At 40.3% G+C, this 6,000-nt stretch overlaps 2 long non-coding RNA genes across 2 annotated transcripts in view; one reads left to right on the top strand and one right to left on the bottom strand.

The window, feature by feature from the left end:
* Positions 1-430: 430 nt before the first annotated feature.
* LOC148819988 (uncharacterized) lies at positions 431-3,070 on the bottom strand. The gene is made up of 3 exons (XR_016094212.1): positions 3,018-3,070; positions 2,108-2,233; positions 431-655 (listed from the first exon to the last, which is right to left on the bottom strand). It is a non-coding gene; the product is annotated as an uncharacterized LOC148819988 (long non-coding RNA).
* LOC148819987 (uncharacterized) overlaps positions 3,057-6,000 on the top strand; it is a 31,018-nt gene continuing 28,074 nt past the window's right edge. The window contains exon 1 of the long non-coding RNA XR_016094211.1: positions 3,057-3,366. This is a non-coding gene — a long non-coding RNA (uncharacterized LOC148819987). The remainder of the gene's footprint in view (positions 3,367-6,000) is intronic.

Genomic DNA, 6,000 nt, shown 5'->3' with positions numbered 1-6,000 from the left:
ACACATGTTGTAAATTTTTCATCCAGTCAAATATAACATTTTTTACAGTTAAATGGGAAACGCATTTCTCTGACTTGAAACATTCAATGAAAACTAATTTAAGTTTAAACTATTTAGGCAAAAAATACCCTATCTTGTATAATTCTTATTTCTTGTTAATAATAATAACAAAAAAGTAATAGAAATCATATTACTTGTCACGCCAAATTTCATGTAGCTGTTACTATACTTTATTACTCTCATTAAACATTTTGTTAAAATTGTTCATTCATTAAAAACTTTCCACCTTGATAAAGCTTAGACAGAGCACTGTGAGGTAGACAGGGCAGATCGTTTAATTTAACATTCATGTTCAAAAGTATGTTTTTGTCCAGGCCTCTTACACAGTTTATAGAATGTTTGCTCTACTGTATATACGTTAATATTCAGGCCCACAATATCTACATAATCTATAAAAAAGCCCCCATTTTGAACATTTTCGTTCATATTCACTTTTGTTCACCTGTATCAGGTTATTGTGACAACAGGTTCCTGTCTTCATTTCATCGCAATAATGAAAGGAAAGTTTCAGCTCTGAACTCATGAGAGCTCTGAAGGTCTTTTCTTTGTAACACTACTGTTCCTCTCTCCCTTGTCCATTCATACAGAAGGCCTCCTGTGAATAAAGGGAATGCAAAGACTTGTCTGTTTTCAATCGCCTTAAACAGCATCATGAAAAATTGGAATTAAAGACATTTTGCAAGGTAATCATGCAAAACATATAGTATGGCCACTTGTTTATTTTCAATAGAAGAAAAGTAAGAAGATCATCTTTGGAGTGTACAAAGCAGCATGGTTTTTACTGTAATAGTAGACTTTTGGGAGTTGTATGTAATTGCTCGATCAACTGTCCTGACAGGTGTTTAAATGATTGCTGTTCCTATTCCCTGCCTGCTGTGCATTAGACCAGCAGGTCATTGTAAAAAGAATCAATATCTTTTGAGGACCACGCCTTCATCTCAAATGAACACATTATGCATGAGGTACTCATAGCCTAGGTGAATCTGTCATGAACAAAATTTGATATGCCTCAAAAGGACAATTCCTAAATTACTGAATAACAAATTGTGGGAAAAGGATCTTTCAGCTAATGGGTATTTCTAGAGGGTTGTAAACTATTACAACTAACAGCCCCCACATCATAAAGCTCCTTCAATACTGCTGTAAAATCCTAATTTATGACGACAAGCCATGATTTCAGACTTTGCTTATTAGCTGTAAAGAGAAGCACACTCAGCTCAGTCACGTTTCCACTGGGGATCGCTTTGATTATGGCTGCACCTTTTTTTCTGAACTATTCAAAGGCCAGTGAGGACTGAGGCTAACCTCTGCACAGGGGGTGCTTCCCAGATTTGCCCGTGTTTAAGCAGCTGCACATTAGAAAGTCCACAAGACTGATAAATGCATCAGTTCCTGCAGTTCCTCTTTCCTGACCAAGCTGTCCCCAGTTGAAACATCAGAAAGTTCCTCTGCTGTCACACAAATGTGCTGTTCACTGCACATTTAATAACTCAGTGAGTTTACTTTCAAAGTACTTTTAACTACTTAGATTAAAAATTAGGTGAATAGGAATTTCCGGTACTACAGTATGCAGCATAAACTGGCTTTCTAAACATGAATGAGTGTTTTGTATAGACAAAATGGCCTTAAATATATTAATATGTGTTAAATGCAAATAGTAATTATCAGTATCATGCTATGTATCATGACTTTGATCAGAAACACAGTGGTGTTCCGTCTGGGGCCTCAGAAGCTACCATCTCCTACTCTTTCCTTAGAGGGTTTGGGTTACATTGCTGTTCATGCCTTTTTATGTGGCAATGTGGTGAATGAGGAGTTGCCTTTCAGGAAGAAAAGAGATTTACAGGATATAAGGGATTTAAAACCAAACCAAGGTACGCTGCAGTATGTTGTGAGTTTCGACATCTTCATCTGAACGCTTCTGTTGCGTAAGCGCATATCTTTTTCTGGTGTGCAATCAGGTTTGAAAAGAGAGAGTTTTGGGAAAGTGCAGTCAGTCGACGGGTGGGGAGAGCCTCCTCAAAGGAGAAATAAGTTGCTCGGGCACCTTCAGGGAAGTCCATTCGAGAGCTCCTTTCGTATGAGGGTGGTAACAATACAGTCAGGCTGCAGACGACAATATCCAGACCAAGAACGTTTAGATGGATGGATTATTTCTCTTCGTGGTAAATACCTGTGGGTTTCAAACACAATATGGATTTCCCATGGGTTATCTTTTTACTCTTTTATACTGCGGCACAGAACTTACTGTACAACTTTCTTGTAATTTAACTTTCTGAAATCTATTATCCAGGTTGGCACTGTGGCATAGTGGTCAGCCTTCTGCTTTGCAGCTGCAGGATGCCGGGTGCCATCCTGCCCCAAGGGGCTCCTGTCTGTGTACAGCTTGCATCGGCTCCCTGTGTTCATGTGGATTTTCACCAGCTGCTCTGTTTTCTTTCTATAGCCCACAGACAAGCTGGCTAGGTTAGACTGGGTATTCTCACCTACAGTATCCCTTTTGTCTTAGTCCTATAATGGACTGGTGTCCCATTCAGGGTCAGAGCAATCACATGATCTCAGTCCTGCCTCCAACCCTGTGCTTTGCAGATGGGCTCGCCTGCTGCAGCCCTGACCAGGACTTCAAATTTCCATTTCTCACAAGAGCTCAAATGTAGCCAGTATGTGTTAACCATGCCATACCATGTAGCCATATGGATAGTAAAAGCATAAAGATTATGTTAGTACCTGTTTATATTTTGTCAGTAAGGAACAACAAATACATTTTTGTCATTCGAACCTTTACAGCATACTGGATGTTACAACCGACATTCATAACATATTGAAAAAGCAGATGCATGTTTCATGCACTGTATATGTACAACAAAGCATTTTGTAAAAATGCAGTGCATTGTTCTGTGCTAAGCTGTGCTGAAAATCTCATGAATGTGCGTGACAGTGTGAAAAGAAATCCATACCTCCCAGGTCAACTGTACCAGTTGCGCAAATGTGGCCTGACATCTTCAAAAAGAAAAACTTGCAACGGAATCAGATGTCCTCCTTGTTACTCAACAGAAAGAACATGTTATTCATTTGTAACCACGCCTCTTGTGAAAGATATTTTTCCCACACTTCATAGGTTAGGACTGAAAGCGGAGATGTTTTAGAAGGCGTCTGCGCACGTGACCTCCTCCTCACCACCAGACCTGTGACACACCTGCGCCACAGTTTGTTTGTTTGGGCTGCTGATCGGTTGGATTACCAGTAGCAGGAGGGGTGACGATGATGAGGGCGCACAACGCTCGTCGTATATCGGCTGCTCAACTGGTCAGTCTGGTTGTCTGTAAAATTTGTTTTTGGCCTGTTAATGAACTGGCATTGCAAGGTCAAGCCACAATGGGCATGTGTTCAGCTATGATAGCAAGGGGTAGTCCCTCCTCTCCTCTCTATCCAATTGTTTTCATTTTCACATTGCACACTGGCATCTCGTAAGTACTGTATAATTGTTGCTGAGAAAACTAAATGTTCAGGTTTTCTTATTTAGACACTGCATTAAAAGCAGCTAGAGTTAAGAGATACAGTTATTTTTGTTGCTATATTTCAACAATTATAAGAGAACTCACCCCCCTCAAAAGACACACACACACACTTTAATTTAAGTTTCCTGTATAGGAGGGTTAGAGTGTTGCCATTTTTCTACTGCCTTGTTCTATATTCAATTTCATTGTGCGCATTTTAAAATCCATACAAACAATTGTATCTTCTTGTAAGCCATTCTGTACACCAAGGTTGTAAATGAAGATGTAGCAGTAGTTAACAAAGACTGCAATGAACTAGAACATTCTCTATTTACTTATTCATGACTCTGTGACCTCTTTGGCCCTGTCTGTTGGAAACCAGGTCTATCCTTTGTTTTTTTACAATGTAAAAGTTTAATGTCTGAGTTAAACGGTGTAAACCTTTTTTGGACAATTATAACACTACAACTGCTGAGTGTGCAGTACCTTTAACTTTCAACCCTTCATATTTGGGTTAAACAAATATCAGTCACATGCAGAAGTGTAAACCAGCATCTTCTAGGTGTGTTAAGTACAGGCTTATAGGATGTGGCAAAATACAGCTAATTACATTTTTTACTCCCCCTCATGGCACTTATAAAAAAATCCAAGACCAACCTCTTTGCTTTCTCGTCTGTAATACCAATCGCAGAGAACAGCAAGATTCAAAGAGACCATGTAAGGAAATTGAGGAGGGATGATAATCTCACTTCCTCAGAAACTTTTTTTTTACTTTTACTATTTAAATCTGGACGCAGCTTCAAGAAGTAAAAACCCTCATCACAAACGTAGACTTTAAGCCATAATGTAGGATACTACTCATTGTGACCACTGTGGTTCATCTAAATCACACTGTATGTCACCAAGCTCTCCTTGTCAGGGGAAGTTCTGAGGTCACATGGTTCTGCTTCGAGTAACGGCTGAGAGTTTCCTTTGTTACTGTACCGTACCTTTTCATTACTGTGGTTAGCAGAACTTCCAGACTGAACAACGTCTGATGCTATCGCGTTGTGTCAGAAGGCAGCCATCAGAGTGAGTGTGCGCTTGTGTGTGGTTGTTCTTCTGAACTCACTGACTCTCCCCAAAGTGCAAGACTAATCATAACAGGTTCTTACTATCAGGAAGTTCTGAATTCTTATAGCTTTCAATCTTATGTATACATCACAGACATCTTTAACTTCCAATTCATTTGGGTGGCGGGTGGGGGATTTTAGACTAATTGCAGCAGAATTCAGCTTAAATGGTCCTTTTCTAGAGATCTGCTAGAGGACCAGTTTCCCCTTTAATACACATAAAATGTACTAATGTAATTTATTCTATATCTGATAGCACATAACCATTAGGTATTTATTTATTGTATGTCAGTGTGCTTATTGCCTCCATTTGCCCATGACTATATATGGTTTTGAATAAATATGTTACGTGGTCTAATTTTAGCCGCTTTTTAAATTTGTTTTGTATCAACAGGAAACCGCACAAGAATATTCTGGTGTATGCATAGGTGGGTGGGTGTGTGTTGGCTGGTGATGATGAAGGGGCTTCTTTAACTTTATAAATAGTCTGAAAAGAAAAACTGAAACTCTTTGCTCACGGCCTCTGTTCTTTCACACACACACAAAAATGCAGGTCCTGAAAGAGATACTCTGTTTTATATCCACCAATGTTACAGAATCTCTATTGGCTGCATTGTCCTCACACATCAGCATTTAGCAATGGTTTTCTGAGGGGTCAGAGGAACCACCCTTAATGTTCAATATGTCAGTGCTGGGTTGTGTAAGGAACTGGGTGCTGTTCTCACAGGGCCCATTCCAAAACACAAGAGCATCATTTCCAATTTCCACAACCGGATTGTGTTTCTGTGAGGCACTACAGAGCTTCTGTAGCTACATAAGCAAAGCTTAAAAGCATACCCAGTTGTGAAGTAATTGTCACGCCCTCTGCAGCCAGAGGGCGCTCCTTCTCTGCCCTGTCTCTCATTTCCAGTTCTCTCTGCTGTCCTTCCAGTGTTTCTCTCTCTCTGGGGCTATATATTTCCGGGTCTTTCAGTCTGCCTTCGCTCAGCATTGACGTTCGGGTGTCCTGAAACCCGCCTAGCACCAGGTCGCCCCACGTCTGCTACCTGAGGGCATAGGTTTCTATACGGCATTCCCTGAACAGCTGAGCCCGGGCTAACCCCCGTCTCGCCGCTACGCATAGGGTCTTTTCGCTCTCCTGTCATTCCACGGTTCGTCCTTCCAACATCCGTGACAGTAATAAGCCCACACCTCACCTCGTTCAAAACACCATATAGATGAATTTTACATGATAAGAATGTCAGTGAATGCTTCATCACTGTTGAAGTGGCATTGTGCAATTTTAAAATACTACAGAAAGAGACTGTTGTAGAAGTTCAACCCTTTAAAGC

The sequence above is a fragment of the Atractosteus spatula genome, chromosome 15 (genome assembly GCF_055471065.1).
Source record: "Atractosteus spatula isolate fAtrSpa1 chromosome 15, fAtrSpa1.hap1, whole genome shotgun sequence".
Lineage (NCBI taxonomy): Eukaryota > Metazoa > Chordata > Actinopteri > Semionotiformes > Lepisosteidae > Atractosteus > Atractosteus spatula.
Note: the sequence above shows the minus strand (reverse complement) of the source record. Positions and strands in the feature narration are given on the sequence as shown.